The 21,487-nt window shown below is 39.6% G+C and overlaps 1 long non-coding RNA gene across 4 annotated transcripts in view; it reads left to right on the top strand.

The window, feature by feature from the left end:
• LOC118543510 (uncharacterized) overlaps nt 1-20,355 on the top strand; it is a 393,677-nt gene extending 373,322 nt beyond the window's left edge. For 3 of the 4 annotated variants that reach the window (XR_013441614.1, XR_013441611.1, XR_013441610.1), the window contains 3 exons: nt 17,424-17,519; nt 18,527-18,585; nt 20,284-20,355. This is a non-coding gene — a long non-coding RNA (uncharacterized LOC118543510). Of the gene's footprint in view, nt 1-3,565; nt 4,449-17,423; nt 17,520-18,526; nt 18,586-20,283 lie in introns of those variants that run through there. The other variant, XR_013441612.1, reaches the window with a different exon arrangement.
• Nucleotides 20,356-21,487: the final 1,132 nt, after the last annotated feature.

Genomic DNA, 21,487 nt, shown 5'->3' with positions numbered 1-21,487 from the left:
TTAATTCCCAAACTGAACCTATTGGAATTGGAATTCTGAAGTTTATTTTAATCTTAACTTTGCCTTTGGGATATTTTTGATGTAAATAATCATATACATAAATCACATTTAGCCCCTGTTATACCATAATTTTCAATGGTGGATAAAAAGATCTCTTTATATTATGGAAAAATATTTTTAAATAATTGTAACAATCTACTCAAAGGGACCTTCCACATTCAAGAGATTATACCATGTCACCTTGTAAACTATCTTCAAGTTACTATGTCACCAGAAAACCAACCTCTAAATATAATATCTGGAAGTTTTCCCATGCTGTTTGAAATTATGATGGTGTGAAAAGTATTCCCAGAATTAGCCACTAATTTTTTAAAATGCCTGATGGATGGAATTTATTGTGTGACAATCTCTGTTGAAAATGAAAGCAAAAACAGTCATGTTTATGTATGTTCAAATGATAATTATAGGTCAGACACTAATAAGAAAAACATAAATAACCTATAGTATTTTTCAAATCTTTTGGATTTAGGACATATATATGATTAGAAAACACATAATAGTATTTGTTTCAGTGTAAAGTTAATGTAGAGTTATGTGTCTTTAAATATCTAGGAGAGTTTTTAATTTCCTATCTAGTGCAATCATAGGTCAAAGGATGGGGTGGGAGGATCCAAACTTGGAAGCTTTGAAAAGTTTTTAAGAATAATTCTTCTATAAGTACTTTGAGAAGGACATAAAGCATCTTAATGGTTAAAGTGATCACATACTTAAAATAATAGTTGGTCCTTATAGAATGTCTTTTCTTTAAATGTGAATTATAACCAAGAGAAATGGTTGCTTTATATTACAGACAGAAAATCTTAGAAATAGAAATGTTTCATTTGGCTGCTTTGGTGACAGACCCAGAAATGAGTGTTGAAGCTGGTATAAGAGCCTGGGACTTTGGCAAGAATCCTCTCCCTTTCCATTTTAGGTCAATCTCTGCCTCTAGAAACTGACTAAACCCTCCCCTAGTTCTCCTGGGATTACCAGCCTGTGACTTCCACCCCATATGTCTTCTTCCCTGAGTGGTGCTTTTACCAGAATCATGAAAAATTCACTAACGAAAGCAAAAATAAGGAAAGGCATATTTTATTTCAATCCTTTTGACCCTCTAAACTATTCAGTGGGTTTCTGCCCTGAATGCATGAGGGGCATCAGATAGAAATGCTCCTGCTAGACCGTAAACTCCATGTGGGGACATGTGGTCTCATACTTCTTGCTGTCTTTCCTTGTTTTCTCCCAAAGCTGCTCATCAGTTAAGGCTGACAGACTGGAATTCCACCCTAAGGCTTAAGAAGTCATCTTTGGGCAACTCTGCTGTCACATGGCTATTTCAGGGGAAGGAAAGGGACAAAGGAAAGTGCTCTTTGGCCAAGTTCATTGTTCCAGGGTGAGAAGGCTAGAGAAAGTGAAAAGGATGCTTTGCTCCTTAAGTGCCTGCCTTTCAGCACAAAGCAAACTGCTGCTATTTTCTTTATAAGCCATTTTAGTAAAGATACATAATAGACATTATATATAATGCATGTAAAAAGTCAGAAAACCGAAAAGTTCTCTGACAGTAACACCTTACAACTTGATGCTAAAGAAAATATCCTTGTAAGAGGAACATGGTGCCTTTTGTAGAAATTGCTCCTTTGTTCCCAAAGTTGAACTGGCAGGCGTAGCATTTCATTCCATCTCACATAGTGACTGATTGCTTGGGGCATCATAGTCCTTTAAAAGTCATGCCTTTACTACTTTTCAGTAATTGCATTCTGTGTGTGCAATGATCTGAAAGCTATTTGAGGGAAAAGAGCATAATATTACATATATGTTAGAAAAAGGTGCCAAACCTCTGCCTCATTTCCTGATATTTGATGATTCCAGTGGTGCTGATTCAGTAATAACAAAGCCACATTGCTAATTTGTAGGACTCTGGTTTGTAATTTATACAGACTTTTATTTAAAAAGAAAAATCTATTTAAATCTTTCATTCATGGTTAATTAGGTGATTGAAAGGGTCAGTCGATGATTTACCAAATAAATTTCTAAACCACTGCGGTGTTTCTTGCAAAACATCCAGCAGTCAATAAATGAATTAAAGGAGAAGACATTTAATGATGAACAGAACATGCATTAAAATATAATAATCCAGGAAAATGCTCCTTATACACGAGGAGCAAACTGGCAGTTTATGAGAGCCAAGGTTAAAAGTCCATAGGAAGAGTAGCAGCAGAGGGATGTAGAGGCCATACCAATAGGAGTACAGTTCCAATTAATTTATTGACATAATTAGCACATAGTTATAAATAACATTGCAGAAGCAGTTGGCAAGTGTGTATATATACACCATTTGAATGAATTCAAAAGAACCCTGTACTTATCATAATTAAATTATTAGTTCTGGGAAAGCAACACAGACTGTGGAGGCCATAGCAGCAGGCCAAAAGTCATGCATCCAATTTACTTTGTCACTAAAATAAAAAGTCTAGAATTTTTCTATCTTATCAAGCTGAATCTATAGAGCAGAAATTATTACGACTATCAGGATTGAGTGGTCCACTTGTAACTTCACCATTTGTGAAACCATGGACCAGCTCACCTCATGGTTTATAAAGGAGAGACAGGGAAACATAAAAGTAAAATTTGGTAAAAGAAATAAGTCTCTTGGCCAAGCAAATTCTCCAATTTTATATCTTTGCTCCTGGATAAACATGTAAAAATGAGAGCTAAAAGAATTGAGTTTCAGATTTTCTAATGACTACACAGAATTAAATGCAAAGTGCAGAGAATAATCCCAACTATAGTTAAAATTATGGAGTTTTTAAAACTTTCTCACCTCTTTCCTTTAATTATGTTTTTAATGCTATTTGCTTTAATCCTGCACTGCTTTTGTTCATCTGGAGAGAAGGATGCAGACTTTAATCAGTAAGACGGATTTCATTCTAACATAGCTGTTGTATATTGGATTTGCTAAAGTCGATGAAACTTGTAAGTAAACAAACCCAAAAATTAAGAACGAAAGAATATTCTTTAGGGAAAAATTCAGACTCTGGCAATTTTAACAACAACAAAAATGGAAACATGCATTAAAAGACAAATTCTTCAGCATAGGCTTCCTGCAGAGGCAAGTGGGGGTGAGTGTTGGGTGTAAGTGGGAGTGTTAGGTGTGGGTGCGAGTTTTTAAATCATGGCTCTGGTTGTCTGGAAATCAGACCCATGTATTTGGAATACCAGCAGTCCTAGCAGAATATCTATGGGATCAGGAAATTAAGAACTGACTTTCCTGAGGTGGTTCCTCCTTGATTCTTAGTCTTTCTAGATCTCTGAGTATCTGATAAAATTTATGTTACTTGTAGCAGAATTGATACATTTGTGCACAAATGCACAATAAGAAGACAAGCTTTAATATTAATAACAATCACGAGTATTTGTTGTGTGCTGACCATTTGCCCAACGTTTTTCTGAGCACTCTACCCATTTAATTAACCCATTTAATTCTCCCAACAGCACTATATATAAACATTATCTCCATTTTTTACAGATGAGAAAACTGAAGGAGAAATTAAGTTAATTATCCAAGTTAAAACAGCTGGAAATGGTGAAGCTGAGACGTAAGCCTTCTGGCTTTTGTCTGGACTCCTGGCTACTTAGCTACAATGCTTCTCCAATGATCTTGGAGACAAGATGCCCCTTCTCAGTGTGGACATAGGAGTTGGCACTGCCCCCTCTCCTAACCAATGATTAAGGGCTATAAAGGGCCTGATCAGTGAGGCCGTTGTAAGTATTGGTCAACTGTGGAGTGAAGGAGAAGGCTTAGGAAAATACTACTTCTGCTATCATATACTGCCCTTGCACAATAGCTTCATTCGCTCACTTGTTTGAATCTATGTCAACAAACCTCTCAGCCTGAGGCTACCAGTGCATTCACGGTGGCCTCACTGATGTTTGCTTCTGTCCAACCCCATCCTGAAATTGTTTTTCCACATTTTCTTTGGACACTATGGCTACTGTGAGAAAGTGCAGGAACCCATCTAGAATCTTGTGTCTTCAAGAGATGAGTTCTATAGGCCACCTCCTCTCAAAGGTATTAAAGGGTATTATCTGATACTTATCTAATCCTCATAGTAGATACGGGGAAGCAGTGCATGCCTGTCCTTACTGGGGACACAGAGCCCTGTGATCATCACAGGTCCTTGCTGTGTGCCCTGGTCAGCCAATCTCTGCATCAGTGCAGGTCTGAATTTTGGGTCTTGAGAGCTGGCTGGTAGCAAGAAAGGCCCTCCTGTTTTCATTCAGCTGGATTATGCTTGGGCCAGAGCTGATGCGAGACAGCAAAATGACCATCCTGTTCTTGCACACAGTCAAGGATCCTTCTCTCTCTTCCTGACCTTAGAAGGTAATCTCTATTTTATTAAAATCTCTGTATGTATTTCTAGAATAGGGACTTCTAATTTTCATTTATTGATTTTCATTTATTGATTTTTTTATTGATAGATATTTTTTCTGCATTGAAAGGCAGACATTTTAAGTGTGCAGTTTGTTCAGCTTTGACAAATGCATACACCTGTGTGCCCACACCCCATCAATATATTGAACATTTAGATTCCTTCTCAGACAGGACACAACCACGATTCTGATTTCTTTCACCTTAGATTAGTTATGCCTGTTCTAGAACTTTATGTAGATTAAATCACATGTGGCTTCTGTTGTTCACCATAATTTTTTTAGATTAACTCACATTGTTACAAGTTTATCAGTTGTTTGTCTCATCTTACTGCTGAGTAGTATTTCATTGTATGGATATACCACAGTTTGTTGATGGCCATGTGGATTATTTCCAGTTTTGGCTGTTATGAATCAAGTGGCTATAAACATTCTTATACAAGAATTTGGGGTCATGTATATTCATTTCTATGAGTGGGATTGATGAGCCATACTGTAGTTGTTTTTGAAAGGTAGGTAGAACTTATAAAGGTAAAAGGCATAAGATATTCCAGCATAAGAGTAGGATTTGAGTAAATGTATAACGTGGCACTAAAGTGTCATCATCATGACAGGAGCATGGCTGATAATGGAGGAAGAGGCCCAACTGCCTGGGTGTGGCTAATTGCCCATCTGAATTTGTTTTCTTGTGTAAGCTTTTTAATGACCCTAAATTCCACAGGTGTTCTGATTGCCCTGGAAAGACCACTGTGATTATGTTTATGATACACTGCCATTGAAAGAAACATGCCCAGAAGGGTGCCTGGTCTTGATGGGCTCCTACTGAATAATTCTGGCTCTGGGACACACTCCAGAATAGGCTGGATTTCTCTTACTTCTTTTAGGCAAATGACATGACTACTCATGCACCGTCTCTAGAACTCCCCAGGGAGACAAGGTGTTAGTTACCATTATTTGGTAGTGTGATGTGTCTTGATCTCTTTAAAGGGTGTTTGGAGTCTACCATAAGAAAGAGCACTTTCCCATTGCTCATGGGCCTGTTTGGGGTAGGAAAAAAGAAAAGGCCAGCCCTCAGACTTCCGGGAGCACTAGAAGACCTGAACATACTGCAAAGTGTCTTGGCCATTGAGTAGACCCATGAAATAAGATAGGAGCTGCATTAAGCTGATGAGAAATGCATGCATGTTTTAAAGACTTTTTGTACACATTATTAGGTTGTGTTCCAGAAAGCTAGCCTAATTTATACTCTTGTGGGCAGCAAATAGGGGATGGTCTTTTCCTCCAGACCTTGTGAACACTGAGTAATATTTACTGTTCATCACATACAGAAATTACTCGAACTCTCACTTTGTGGTTTTCAATACACAAATTGGTTCTGTTCTGTTTTGCTTTATTTTTAGTGGGTAGTTGGATGAATTTTTTAATTATTTTTCCTTCCCAGTGCTAGGGGATCATTACATTCTCTAGGATGTTAGGGTTGCTTTATTGATTTCAAATTCATCTCAAAAGTCTTTTGATATCATATCTTACTCCTTGGCCATTCATGATTCTGCTCTGGCATTCATATCTTAGAGGAGCTCAGCCTTGGTAAACTTTGTTGACGCTGGAGGTCCTGAATAGTCCCTGAAATGCCCAAACCTCAGGTTCTCAGTCAAAGAACAAGTTCTTAGTATTACTGTGTTGACTAACTCTCTGCTCTTTAGGAATTGATTCATGATGCCACAGCGAGATCTAACAAAATTAGAGCTAGAAAGTAGCTTTCCCCCTCAAAACTAGCAAAAAGAGGATTGGATTCAGTGTTTAAAATTAAGGTTTGAGGATGTACTATAAGACCTCTGGTCAGTAATTAGAGCCTGTGTATTAGTTTCCTAGGGCTGCCATAACCAAGGACTAAAACTGAGTGCCTTAGAACAACAGAAGTTTATTGTGTCAGAGTTCTGGAGCCTAGAAGTCTGAAATCAAAGTGTTCACAGGGCCATGCACCCTCTGAAACCTGTAGAAGGAGCCTTTCTTTCCTCTTCATAGTTTCCGGTGGTTTGCCCATAATCCCTTGGTGTTCCTTGGCTTTAGCTGTATCACTCCAACCTCTGGCTTCACCATCATATGGCCTTGTCCTGTGTTTCTGTGTCTTCACGTGGCCATTTTCTTCTAAGGGTACCAGTCATAATGGATTAGGAGTCCACCCTTGTTTCAGTACTACCTCATCTTAACTAAACATCTGCAATGACCTATTTTTAAATGAAGTCACATTTTGAGGTTCTAGGGGTTAGGACTTCAATGTATCTTTTTTTGGAGGATACAATTCAACCCATAGCATTGATACACTGAGTTGGATATCGGCCATACTGAGAATGGGCTGTTTCTCAGGTAATGTTTACAAATAAGAATGCTGATATTGTCAGGGAGATCTCCTGGGAAGGAGAAGGGATTGTGCAGGCAGACCGTCTCTGTAGCTTCGGAGAGATAGCAGACCTGAAGTCAATTCCCGATTATCAGCCATGAATCTCTCATCATTTTTTTCACTCTAAACACTTGCTTCTAATTATGTCCCTTTGATGTTTGCACCTTTCAAATATCTTGAAACTAAGCTCATTTCCATTTCTCACACTTTCAACATTGTTAACACAAGCTGAACAAAACCTCCTTCTTCTAGGCCTTTCTGGTTAGTCAGATCCTCCAGCACCCTGATAATTGTAAGTTGCTCTTTTCTTCAGTTTTCTCCTCAGCTGGCAGTTTTCCTAGCACTAAATAATCTCACCATGTACCTCACATAGTGGGGCTGAAGATGTGGCCACCTGTATTATCTGTGAAGGGATTTTTGACACATTTAATTTCATCTGGAAGCCCAGTGTTCACATCAGCAACCTGGTGTCCAGCTGCTGCAGGAACCTGAGTGTTGTCTTCATAGCTCTTCCTTGCATTGAACACTTTGTCTTTCCATCTCTTTCACAAACATAACATAGAAAGAAGCCCGTGATTTTTGCACCTTTTGTATAAGCTTTTTGGTGATTAAAACCCTAGGGTGCTGAGTTAGTGTAAATGTTAAAAATGTGTACCTAGAGTCCAGTAAGAGCTTTCTTTCTGTGTATTTTTTAAAAAGAGTTTCAGAATTGTGAATAATGCTGGATTGAAAACTCTGGGAAGCCAAGGCCTGCTGATTATAGTTCCTGCAGGGATATTGTACATTTTTCTAAACTTGGCTGCATAGATACTTCCACATCATTTCTAAGAAAGAGAAGAAAGCTTAGCTCTCTTACAGGCCTTGGGAATTCTAGAAATTTACTGGACAGTGACTATTAAAATATGGGTATATATTAAGCATGTCTTTTATTCTGATGCTTTGACTTCCTGGAATCTTGCTGACACTAGAAGGGACAGACTTCCCTCTCAAGGATACTCATCCTAGAGATAGCAATCAACTTGCTCTCAGGAAGTGTGCCTTTCATATGCAAACCAACCAATCCAGAGTTCATACTTTCTTCATCAAGCTCTCACCCTGGAGCCACTATCCTCTGCCCTAATCACCCCAGGGCCAGGTATCAGATAACCAGAGGCTGCCCTGATGTGCTGGAACCTGCTGAAATTACTCAAACTTGCCCATCCTAAGTCGGTGTAACCTGCTTACCCTGCCTTGCCCATTTCTACCTAGGAAAAACCACCGTAAAGCCTCTTTCCTATATGTTCGTCTTGCTACTTCTGCCTTCTGACCAATGCTGGTGCCCTGCATGGCATGCTGTACCTCCTGTTTCTAAGATCTATGATGTAAAAACTTACTCCTTCATGTGTCTGCGTGTGTTACCATATCTGATTAAAATAAATCCCAAGTGCATTTTAAATCAGAGTATGGAAAGATTCACTCAAAAGTAGCTCTGATCTAATCAGTTTTGTGGTAGCCTTCAATGATTATAGTAGCTAAGTCAAGGACTTGGTCAAGGGTGACTTTGACCAGGCTTAGTCAAAAGAAGAAAGAGACCCAGTATGTTTTCTGAGCCTGTGTCTGCAACAGGAAATCACCCAGGCTTATTGTGGTGCTATTCTAAAGGGGGCAATGTGGCATGCAGAAAGGCCTTTCTAAAATGGATGGTCTGGGTCCATTTCTCCAGCTGCTATAGCTTCTTTTAACAACATTTCCTTTTATTTTGTTCTCCCTTGAAAATATTCACTCCAGGGCTGAGTGAGGCCAGCTAGGTACCAAGGGCACACGTTTTTAAGGAGGTGCCCACTGTCAGGATTGTTCAGGGGAGAGTGAACACTTCTCTAAATTTTGCACCCTGGCTACCTTGCTTGCGTCCCACTATTCTTCACCTGGATTTTCACAACCACGAGACTCTAAGTCTCAAAAATCTGGGCTTTGATTTTGTTGTGTGCTTTTATGCGTAGATAAATCATCATGTCTAATGGTCATCAGAATTATTCAGGAATTAAATTGAAACTGGACATGATTTTTACCCTCTAATACATCTTAGGCTAAAATTAATGACAAGTACTGGGTATGTTGTTCATTCAAATATAGTCAGCGGGGTTACTTCTCTTGTATGAATTTTGTGATCATGGCAGCAAAAGCTAGGCAGGAGTTTCCTGGCATTACTCTTAGTGGAAGGGTTTTTCTGAGTAATAAAATCATACATGGTAAAGAGAGAGGTAGTTCTCCCTTCCTTTGTGTTACTACAGCACATGGTTCATCCCTCTGTTATATGTGGCTTTATGTGGTACTTGAATTGTTGTGTCTTTTTTTTTTTTTTAACTTGATAGACTGTTAAGGGCAGAAACCATTCTTAGTCTCCTCTGTTTCCACAGTATCTAGGACATACCAGACACTCAAAAAATACATTCAGGGAAAACTCTTTATTGAATAAAGCTATTTTTAAAGCATTTTAGAAGTATCTATTTGCCCCGTAAGTATTTAACTCTGTGAAACTGGTGACTACACTTTCTATCCATCAATACAGAGCTACGACTTACAGGTCCGTAGTGTAAGACTCACCTTTCCAAGGAAGCTATGAAGTCCTTGGAGACAAAAATAAGTATTTTCTGCTTGGCATATATTTCCCAAATCATCTAACAAAAGGGTGTGAGTTTATTGATTTTTACTTCACCCGGGTGAGGGAAAAAAGAATAATCTACAAAACTTTCAATTTGTGAATATTTAATTCAAAATTATTATGTATTTCACATTTCATATGGTGGATATCAACTGAAAACATTGGGTACCTCCCAATTTCCATTTTTAAACTAAATTGCAGTCTTTGGGAGTCATTGCTTTGCCATTATGCATATCTTTTGTGTTGTATTTTTAAATTGAGTAAAAAATATATGGTAGGGTAAATGACACAGTCCTAGGATTTCAATGTGATACTTGAACAAAAGCTATGGTATTCACAAGATGCAATGGAGCGTGTGTCTACTTATCTGGCTGTGCAAACTTATGAGCCTGATAACAATGGCAATGAAGCATTTTTTTGCATGAGTGACTCTTCAGGGGTTCTTCTAATAGCCATGGAAGGACACTTGCACTTGGAGACCACAGTTTTTGCATTGAATAAAACTGCATACTGTTAGCTTCTCTACTGATCTGAATTCTGACCTGAATAAAGCCTTCTCCCCTTACCCAGCTTGGGCTGGGCTCTGAATCTGCTCTTCTCTTCATTCTATTATACACCCTTGCTTCGCTCACCTGTGTATGCTCATTTGTATTGAATTTTAAATATAATCTTCAGTTGCATCTCCTATCCTCCTTCTTGCCTCGATGTTCTAGCCAGACAGAGTGGTGATTCCTGCACACACACCCAGCTACAGGCTCTTCTGCGCACCCTTGTTTGATTTCCCTTTGCCAGAAATGGCCCTTCCCTGGTCACCTTCACCTGACAGGTTCTTTTAGATCCAGGTTAAGTGCTCCTCCTCACTAATTCTACCTGACCCTCAAACTGGAGGGGTTGTTTAGACCCTCTGGATGTTGTGTGCTTTGTGTAATACTGCTTCTGTGTCCCTTCCCATGCTCTGAGTTGCTGAGTGTCTCCTGTATTAAGGGCTGAGTCTTACATTTGTTTCCCAGGAGTATGGGAGGAAGTGCTGAGACACATGGGTATGCATTGAATTGAAAAGGGTTGCTCTGTTTTAATTGTGTTGAGTTTACCCTGAGCCAAGTAAAGTGCTATGGTCCCAATCACGGTTTGTGGGCTTCACCTAGCCAGCATTTTGCCCACCTGTTTCACATAAAGGGCAATATAGTGTAGACCTTTAAAGGATGGACTTTGGAATTATCCAGCCTGAGTACACACCTAGGCTCTGCCACTCCCTCGTTGAGTGCCTTTGGGCAAGTTACTTAATCTCTCTGAACTTCAGTTTCCTGACCCATAGAATCTGGAGAACAATAGTATTTATCCATTATTACTCTTTATGTTGCCAATTCCCTTGGTATTTTTTTAATCTTTTTTTTTTTTTTTTTTTTTATCTGACAGAGACACAGTGAGAGAGGGAACACAAGTAGGGAGAGTGGGAGAGGAAGAAGCAGGCTTCCCACAAAGCAGGGAGCCCGATGCGGGGCTATTCCCTTGGTATTTAAGGTGAAAAACAATACTAATTATGGAAAATCATTACACTCAAACATACACTTTCTCCTTTGCATTTCAAACATAGATACCACTATTTCTCCATCTGGGGATTCATTCTATGTTTTTCAGGATGTAAGTTAATTTATTTCAGTGTCATAACTCCAATTTAAAAAAAAAAGCATCTACTTTCTTTATTGTACAGACTTTAGGATCCTCCCCTTTTCTTCCAGGTCTTTCTGCCTTCTCTGGTACCCTGCCCACCCCTTTTAGAATCTCTCTTTCTTGATGCCAGGTCCTTCTTTGAGGAAGGAGATCCTATTAGGATGGTTGAACCTTATAATCCATGTTGGGGCCAACTAAAATGTAAAAGAAAACACAGAGATGATGAGGTTTCACCTGGACAAGGAATCAGTGGAGTTACTCCAGGCAGAAAGAGCAGGTAAAATAAATTTTAAGGGTGGGAGGGGGCAGTATCCCTCAAGACATTACCCATAGTTAAGTTTAACTTCTGTCTACTTTCATTTCCTTGTGTCAGCTTTTTGGGACTCTCACTTTGTTAGCTTTCTCTATCTCTGATACATTTCTCATGCTTTTCAAAGGAGAAAGACATGCCTCCTAATTGGGGAATGTAGTGTAGTAGTTAAGATCATACACTTTGGAGCCAAATGCTAACTATGCCATTTCCTTGTGAGGTGATCCAGACAAACTTACTTAATCACTTTATACCACAATTTTCCAGTCTTTAAGATGGGGAGGAAAATAATGGTACCTCCCTTATAGGATATGAGAGTTAAAGTATAGAAAACATTTAAAACTACCTGGGAGGTAACAGGTGTCACTTTGCTGTTATTACCACCTGAGCTCACATGTCTAGCAAGGCAAAGCACAAGTGAGTGGGCAGATCTATTTTCTGCCCTTTTAATTTTACCTTTAAGCCTGACTATCATTCCCTAGAATTAAGTCAGACTGTCCCAGGCATCTGTCCTGAAGTCTGTCTTTCATTTAATTACATGTCTTGTTGATTTCCCTCAATTGATTTCTTGACTCCCATTCATGTACCTCTTGCCCTTGGCTCACAGCATCTTCCATTCAAATACTTGCTAATTAATCTTGGATATTCCTTAGCCTCTCCTTACCTCTCAACCTAGATCATCCTGTGATGAGAAAGGAGGGTTTGATGCAAATTGCAACTGACAAGGTGTACCGGAGTGGACATTTATTGACTCTCACAAACCGTGCATACTCATTCAAATAATTACCATTCATAGTCCACACACATGGGTGGCCAAATCTCACAGGTAAGGTGATGAGGGGAGGACTTTAGTTTGATGGGGAGCTTTTCCTCTGAAATATCCTACTGTTGCTGTCCTTCCATATTAGTAATCTTATTCCCATGATGGTAGCTTACTATTTTTCCAAATAAAAAAAAAAAAAAAAAAGGTTTGCTCAAAACACACCTTCAGACATCTAATCTGGGTCAAGTCTAGTTGCCTCCAGTGGGACAATGCTCAGTGTCAGCACCTACACTCAGAAGGACAGAGCCAGTGCTCCGTCTTTTGCAGGGGTTCTGGGAGCACAGGCTGGATTCAGGAAAGGAATGGAGCTGCTTTGTAGGCCTGAGATATTAATCCAAATTGAATCCATTAAGCAGTGTCCAGGAATGATGCCAGAGTTAAGAATTAGCTGGTGCAAAGTGACCAAGAAGAGTGAGAAAGATAGAGTAGGCAGATTCAGAAGGGCAGGTAGAAGAACCAGCTATAATTATCTTAGATTCTAGAACCTATAAAATGTTTTGGTAACCTCAACCTCAGGATGGAAAGAAAGTTGATAAATACACTGAGCTACTTCTTCCTCTTCTCTTGGTCTTCCCACTGGGTCTCTGTGTAGTATAAATAACTTCGCCATATACACTTTCAGATTTTTTCATTAAAATGAGTAAACTTTTTTTCTAAAAGGATAATGTGTGTGTGTTTATATATATATATATATATATTTGAATCCTTGCTCTACCCATCTGATTATTCTCTCTTGCTCACAGAACACATACACACATACACATGATAGAGGCATACTGGAGTCCAGTACTATGGTAGACTATGGTAGACTATGGTAGACTATGGCCAGGCCTCTTACAGGAATTACCTTATATCATGGTCACTTTAAGCCCAGATGGCATCTTAATGCACATTAGAAAAAGGGAGGACACAGCCCTGCAGGGCAAGCCCGGCTTGGGGAGAAGCACACAGATTGGATATTAGCCTATTCAGCCATCAGCTGGACATGCTGCAGGTTCTAACCCACACAAGCATAGTGGAAGCCCTAACTGTCTGGTACTTTGCAAGCTGATGTCAACCCTCCCCAACCAAATGGGGTAAGAGGCAGTCCCACTCTTGCACTGGGCTCCTCTGATGGTGCCACATCCTCCTTCCAGGTGGGTGGCACTGATCCAGGAAATCTGAACATGACTTGGTGCTGAGTATCCAGAGCAAAGGGGAACTGCTTCCACCCCTGGGGATTTTCAGCTTGCTATCTGTACTGGCTGGAAAGTATACTGAATGTGGGGGGTGGGGGGATAGGCAGAGTCTGAATAGTCAGTTCTGCCCATTTCCAAACCTAGATCAGCTCGGTGCTCCCCCTTAGCTTAGGTGCTCATTGCCCATCCCTCATGATCTGTTCATCTTCCTCTTGATTTCCCTCCTGCTGAGCTCATGGTTACCTCCCAGACCAGTAACTCATTCTGTACTGAACAGTGCCGAGAGGTCCAAGCTCTCTAGAGCTCTACTGCTAAAGAGCAAATGATATGTTAGATAAGTGACTTGCCATCTCTGAACTTCATTTTTCTTAACTGTAAAATGGAATAGCTTGAAGATCCACAGAGATTCACAGAGTGAACAGGCAGTGAAAACTATGAAGAAGAGTACAAACTAAAGACAACCAGAAAGAGTTAATTTAGCCTAACGGTAAAATAGAACAATTTACTCACCCATTTTTCTATCATTCCTACACCCAGTTTGGACACCTATTAAGTACTGAAGAAATACATCATTTTCAACTGTCTGAATCCATATGCAGTTGATTTCAAAGCTTAATTGTGTTTGAATGAGGAATCAATACAAATAACTGCACTAGCATTACTGTGCTGAAAATCTGTGCATGTTTCTGATGCTTTCATAATATATTTCAATTTTCCCATTATTTTTCCATTATGATCCCATATTTTTGAAAGGATTCTTTGAGCATTGTAAAGTAGCACAAATCCCAAATGAATGGTAACAACTATTTGTTTCGATTTCAAGCCGCATTTGTTAGAATGTTCTGCAAGCTCCTCCTGGTTCCAGGCTGTCTCTCTAACAGAGACTCCAAACAATATAAAAAACATCTATCTCCTCATGTTCCTTTCTTGATTAAAAAGGTTGTCCCTCTTTCCTTGCCTGTATTATTATGAGTGACAGCCAGTCCTTCATGGTTTGACTCCAGCCTATCTTTCCATACTTGTCTCTCAGTTTTAGAATATACCCCCTTTTTCAGCCAGGCGGAGCACCTCAGAATCCCACATGGGAGGAGATTATTCTCAATGGTACCTTTGTTCATTCTGATCTTACCCAGAATGCCTATATTTCACCTTTTCCATAGACAATTTGACCCACTGGACAGAGTCCAACCCAAACCCAAGCTCCTACTCAGGCCTTGGGGTCTTTCGGTTACTCTGGCCCTACTACCTCTCTCTTTGATAAACTTGACCCCTGCACATACTGAATGGAGCATTGGGTGTTATACGCAAACAATGAATCATGGAACACTACATCAAAAACTAATGATGTAAGGTATGGTGATTAACATAACATAATAAAATAAAATTAAATTAAAAAAAAGATATCCCAGTGAAACCAAAAACAAAACAAAAACAAAACAAAACAAAACAAAAACTTGACCCCTGGAACACAGTGCCTGGGAAGCCTCTTGATTTCTGAGACTACACCACATTTTGGTCAGTAATGACGCCAAAGTCAAGTTCAGATGGATCCTCAGCCATGCTGTATTTCCCAATCCCACCCCCTTATCCTGAGCCAGATTCTTCATTTCCTAGCTAGTGTAACTCCACTGTGAACAGAATCAAGCCCACCAATACAATGCTAATTTGCCAGCTGCTGGTCCTCACAGGTTCAAGAGCAAGAGAAAACACAGTGCAGATATGAGACAGCAAAGGTCAATGTGTCAATGAGGGAAATAGAAAATAAAGCCAGATGCTGAAGAACAGTGTCAGCAAATCTGCAGGTAAACTTCAGGCATCATGGCTCTATATCGGTTTGTTGAAAAAAAAAAAATCAAGGGATGCCTTGAAAGACTCTGGTGTATCCACTGTAAGTTATCTAACACATGAGTAAACTGCATTCTAGGAGGAAAATTTGACTCTTACCAGAACATATAATCCAGGTTGGTAATATCTCAAAATATTTAGAAGTTTTGTTCAACCTGAATCTGCTTGGCACCTATTAATGTCAGTTTTTTTTTTTTTAAGATTTTATTTATTTATTTGACAGAGAGAGAGAGAGAAAGCACAAGTAGGCAGAGAGGCAGACAGAGGGAGAGGGAGAAGCAGACTCCCCACTGAGCAGGGAGCCTGACATGGGGCTCGATCCAGGACCCTGGGATCATGACCTGAGCCGAAGGCAGACGCTTAACTGACTGAGCTACCCAGGTGCCCTTAATGTCAGTTTTGACACACAGAAAGTGTGTAAGTTCTCTTTGTTGGACTTTTGGTGTAAATACCTATCCAGCATCGCTTTCCTCTATAAAAGAATCCATAATTTCTTTGCTGAGTTGTTTTCCCTGATTTTCTGTTCATGCTGTTGAGGGAGATGCCTTAACCCCTGGCTGTAGGGTGGGCCTGTGACCCACCAGTGTGTTCCAGTTCCTCCAGGCACAGTGACTGGTTGAGTAAAGGCAGGGCATCCTTCTCATTAGCCTAAGGAGACTCAATGTCAAAAAATGTATTTGAAGATTTTGGAGAGATATATTTGACCTGTATCACTGAGGTTCCTATCAGAGAAAGAAAACCAGTAGGATGATGGATGGATGGGTAGATTTCAAGAAATTGACCTATGTAGTTGTGGGGACTGATAAGTCTAAAATCTATAGGGTAGATGGCAAACTGGAAACCCTCAAGCATGGGCTCCTGCTGAAGTTCAGAGGCAGAATTTCTTCTGTGTCAAGGAAATCTTCATTTTGTTTTTAGGGTCCTTCAACTGTTTGGATGAGGCTCACCCAGATTACTGAGGATAATGTCCTTTAAAATGTCCTTTTAATTTCCTTTTAAAGTCAACTTATTATAGATGCTAAACACATATACACTTGAACTTGCTTATCAGGTGTCAACTGCTTGGGCATTTCCAAACTTCTTCAAAGAAAGGAAAATGTATAGGAGCCTTTTTATATAACCAGTCAGTGCCAGGACTTCATGTTATAATTTCAAATCAAGTGTAGATACTCTGTAACCAGATTACCTTAAAATTTGTGGAAAAAAAAAGTTTTCTCTATGGGATTTCCAATGACTTGTATAGAATTCTCTGTGACTAACAGGGACTTTCTGTCATCCAAGCATTATCATATAGGGTGCCCCCTAGAGTATGCCACCCCTAGCAAATACTGCTTTTGTAAGATGCTTGTCTATAATAAACAATTTGCATCACCCCAAATCAGCATGTCAGCTCCATTCTTTTCGTTCAGTCTCTCGTGAATCTGTGGAAAGAAATACTAAACTCACAAATGGGAACAACTAATTTAACAAGTCACCTTCCTGGGATGAGATCCAGCCATGGGGCCTGGCATGACCCCATATATTCTACAATCCCTGAGCACATCTCTGCAACTGGCTGACCCTCTGCAGTGAGGGGTAGGTGCAAAGGAGATGTCAGAATGCTCCAAAGGAGAGAAACAGAGACTGGGGCCCATGTGGGTCCCAGTCAGGGCTCAGGGTGTTCTACTCCAGGGCACTGCCAACTCCAGCCAGTCCCAGGCACCACAGTGTGACCAGAGTTGAAATTAGAAAATTTTGAGAAAGGAGCCTCAAAGCACTGGGCCCCCTGAAGCAAGGGTCATGCTTACTTAGGTCTAAGGGGAATGCTGTTCTAATGTCCACATTTTTCTCTTCTGTCAGTTCATGTGATGATCAGAGCCAGAACTCATTTCTTTCTTTCTTTAATTCTGCTCTCTCCCAGAATAGGAAATCTATTTTTGTGAATTGTGTATTTTTAAAAAGCACCCTCCATCTCCCAATACCACTACCCCTCAACACACACACACACACACACACACCCCTAAATAGCATTCTTGTTAGAATAAATAAATTCAGAGCTGAATAGAGAGGATTATGTACGGTGCTCATCCTATATTCTCCTCTTACAGTAATTGATATAACATCAGTGAGACTTTGCTGGCAAAATTGATTCAAATCAAACCAGAAAAATTCAGCCTCAAGAACTGAAAATGAGCTAAAAGATGGTAAGCAAAGAATAATAATATGTGGCGATGTCTTCAAATTACTCATATTTTAGGCTTTATACAATTTGAAGTTGCAAAAATGTGTTTAACAAGGGTGGACTTTTTTAAAAATGTAATGTCTTCATTAATGATCAGGAAGCAGCACAAAGCACAATAATGCCTCTTTCAGTGATGTTAAATTGAAGGCATTAAAAATATTTGGGAAGACATATAAATAATACAAATAGAGCTATAGAGGTTATAAATATGGATGGAAGGGAGAACAAAGATATTTCAGAAATATACAAAACAGTTGTGTCTACAGGAAAATATAATTGAAAGCCAAGGAGTCTTCGGATAGGATATAGATTCTATGGTACTCTTTTCTAGCTCAGTGTCTTGTCCTGTGTGATTTGGGATCAGTGATACATGCATGGTGTTCCAGGTGGATTGTCACAAGTAGTCATGCTGGCATCAGTCAATTAATAAAATGGTGACTTTGAAATTCTTTTTCTATTTTCATAATGTGGCCATATACCAATCTTTATGAAATAAATTTTTCTTTCTCGTTGGGTTGCAAATATTTTAAGACTGCCACATTGCACAACTCTTGGGGCTCCATATGTGTGATCTCTCCATAGTCTGTGAAATCATGCTCTGGAGGTAGGTAGTGGACACCCTGCATGACTTCACAACACTGCATTGATTTTTATTCCAGGGCACTCCCCAGTGTGCACTGATATTTGCATGATAATACAGTATCTAGAATGTACAAAATGTCCATTGGGTTATGTCAAACAATCATTTGCTATGAATGATATAAATATTCAAATACTTAGCATTAGGCAGACCATGATCTGTATGATTTAATGATTTATTGACTATTTTTCTGGGAGAATTGAGTAATGTAGATGTCTCCCATATTACTCTCTGCAGGTTTTATTGCCTTGCAGTTTTTTTTAAAAGTGATTTCTGTTTATATATTTCATTAGGTTTCACATGCCTGTTAACTTCTAATCAATTTACAGGATAAAATGCATCCACTGATTCCTCTGGAAGGAGGAGGTCTCATTGTAAACCGTGTCAGGTTAGTGTCTCTCAGACTTGTTGATGGGGCTGGTGCAAGTTCTCCTTGCAGGAGCTTTGGAGTTTGTAAATTTGGGCAAAAAACCCCCCCAAATCCCCAAACAACAAAACCCCCCAAAACCATTTTAAGCAAGTATAGAACATTCTCTCTTCCTATGAGAATCCTTTTATTGGTTGTCCTCTTTTGCATTATCGTTTTCACTTATGCATTATTTTTAAACTAGATTTCCAATAATTATTCTTTTTTTAAAAAAGATTTTATTTATTTATTTGACAGAGAGATACAGCGAGAGAGGGAACACAAGCAGGGGGAATGGGAGAGGGAGAAGCAGGCTTCCCGCGGAGCAGGGAGCCCGATGTGGGGCTCAATCCCAGGACCCTGGGATCATGACCTGAGCTGAAGGCAGACGCTTAACGACTGAGCCACCCAGGCGCCCCTCCAATAATCACTCTTAAGAAACTTCTGTTTTCACATATATTAATACAATTACTACTTAAACATAGATTATTTTCCTCTGCATTATATTTTTCTATTCTGATAGAGTCCTGAGGTTAGTTCATAGAGAATTAGATTAAAATATCCCAGAACCTAGAAACAGAAGGATTTAACTAATAAAATTCACACATTGTGAGCAGCCTTGACGAGCAGTATTTTCTAGAGGAGTCTGAGTGAAGCAACAAGGACAGAACTGCCTGAAGTTTAGAAAATTAATTAGAATTCTCTGGGGGCGCCTGGGTGGCTCAGTTGGTTAAGCGACTGCCTTCGGCTCAGGTCATGATCCTGGAGTCCTGGGATCGAGTCCCGCATCGGGCTCCCTGCTCAGCAGGGAGTCTGCTTCTCCCTCTGACCCTCCCCCCTCTCATGTGCTCTCTCTCTCATTCTCTCTCTCAAATAAATAAATAAAATCTTTAAAAAAAAAAAATAGAATTCTCTGTTCCCTCTCATTTAGTCCAAGGGGAAGGAACCTGCATGAGTGTCTGATTCCACAGCCAGCTGTATATAGTCCCACAGTGGAGATGGATCCGTTAGGTACTCTGTCCAATGCCAGTGTCATATCCTGACTTTTGATGTTCCTATTTAGGACAATGAGAGTGTATATTGACAGGACAATGAGAACATTCTGGCTTACTTGGAGTTTACTTTCTCATTAATTAGTGATATTGGCATCAGTGTACTATATCAGTTTGTTATGGTTTTAGGTAATTGACTCATCATGTCTTTAGATTCAGTCATCTCTAGCTTCCTTGACAAGACGTGGTGTCTGGATCCAAGACTGGAGATCAGACACTTGGTTGCAGGACTCTGACAGTATAACTGTGTCCCATACTTGCCCCATGCATCCCACCCAAGACCCTGCCTGGATACAAGTATAATTAGCATATAGTGTTATATTAGTTTCAGGTATACCATATAATGATGGAACAATTCTATACATTACCCAGTGCTCATCACAATAAATGTACTCTTAATCCCCTTCATCTATTTCACCTATACCCCACCCACCTCCCCTCTGGGGACCACCAGTTTGTTCTCTATATTTGAGTCTGTTTTATTGTTTGTCTTTTTTTTCTGTGTTCATTTGTCAAAAACTTAAAAAATAGAATCACATGTGATCTAGTAATTCCACTACTGGGTATTTGCCCCAAGAAAACAAAACACTAATTAAAAAAGATACATGTACCCCTATGTTTATTGCAGCATAATTTACAACAGCCAAGATATGGAAGCAACCCAAGTGTGCATCCACAGATGAATGGATAAAGAAGATGCACTGTATGTATGTGTGTGTATTATATAAATATAAATAATATAAATATAAATATATATAATGGAATGTTACTCAGCCATAAAAAAGAATGAAGTCTTGCCATTTGCAACAACATGATGGATCTAGAAGGTATAATGCTAAGTGAAATAAGTCAGTCAAAGACAAACCATATGATTTCACTCATGTGTGGAATTTAAGAAACAAAACAAATGAACAGTAATCTCTCTGGTTCCTCTCTGACCCTTCATTCTTACTACAGAAAGAGAAAATGTGTGTGTGTGTGTTGGAAGAGTTCCTTTTATTTTGTTCTCCCTTTAACATATTCACTCCAGAGCTGAGTGAGGCCAGCTAGGTACCAAGGGCACACATTTTAAGGAAGTGGCCACTGTGAGGACTTTTCAGGGGAGAGTGAGCGCTTCTCTAAATTTTCGAATGAAGTTCCCATCTGTATGACCTACAAGCAGCAAGATTAGAAATAAATAATGAAATATTAAAGCAGCAGATTAAATTACTAACAGGTAAAACCAGCTTAGCTGGGTGAACTAAAATATTGTCCTAGGCTTTAATACATTTGAATGACTAATTGGTAGGGCCTATAGACCCATATGCCAGCCTGATGAGACACCCAACACCATTAGGGTATAGAAATTACTGGAGACAAAAAAAAAAGAAAAGAAAAGAAAAGAAATTATTGGAGACAGCCCTTGCCCCAAATCTCACTGTGGATCAGTGTGCCTTGCTGCTGAGAACACCAAGCCCCATAACATCTGGGAAAAGTGTTATCTACTGGAATTTGCAATAAGATATCCCACCAGCATGGATAAACCACTTCACACCACTGGGTGAAGGGAAACTGCTCCACCTTCATTGGAATTTGTTGTCCTGTTGAAACACACTGTACTTAAAATGGGACAAGCTCCATGGAAAGAGGGGAGAAGATGGGGGTCCTGGTCTGGCATGTCCTGCCCCAAGTCCATCTCTTCCTGGCAGACAGTGCTGCCTCCCCTGGCCAATGTGTGGTGAGCACTATCAGGTCAAGTTCCTAAAGCTGCCAAACTTCCTCTTCTTAAGGCCAGGTGAGCACAATCTGTGTTCCACTGGTATGATTATCTGGCTGCTATCTTTGTTCCCTCA

The sequence above is a fragment of the Halichoerus grypus genome, chromosome 10, assembly GCF_964656455.1.
Source record: "Halichoerus grypus chromosome 10, mHalGry1.hap1.1, whole genome shotgun sequence".
NCBI classification, from domain to species: Eukaryota; Metazoa; Chordata; class Mammalia; order Carnivora; family Phocidae; genus Halichoerus; species Halichoerus grypus.
The sequence above is the reverse complement of the archived record's forward strand: the minus strand, read 5'-3'. Positions and strand labels throughout refer to the sequence as shown.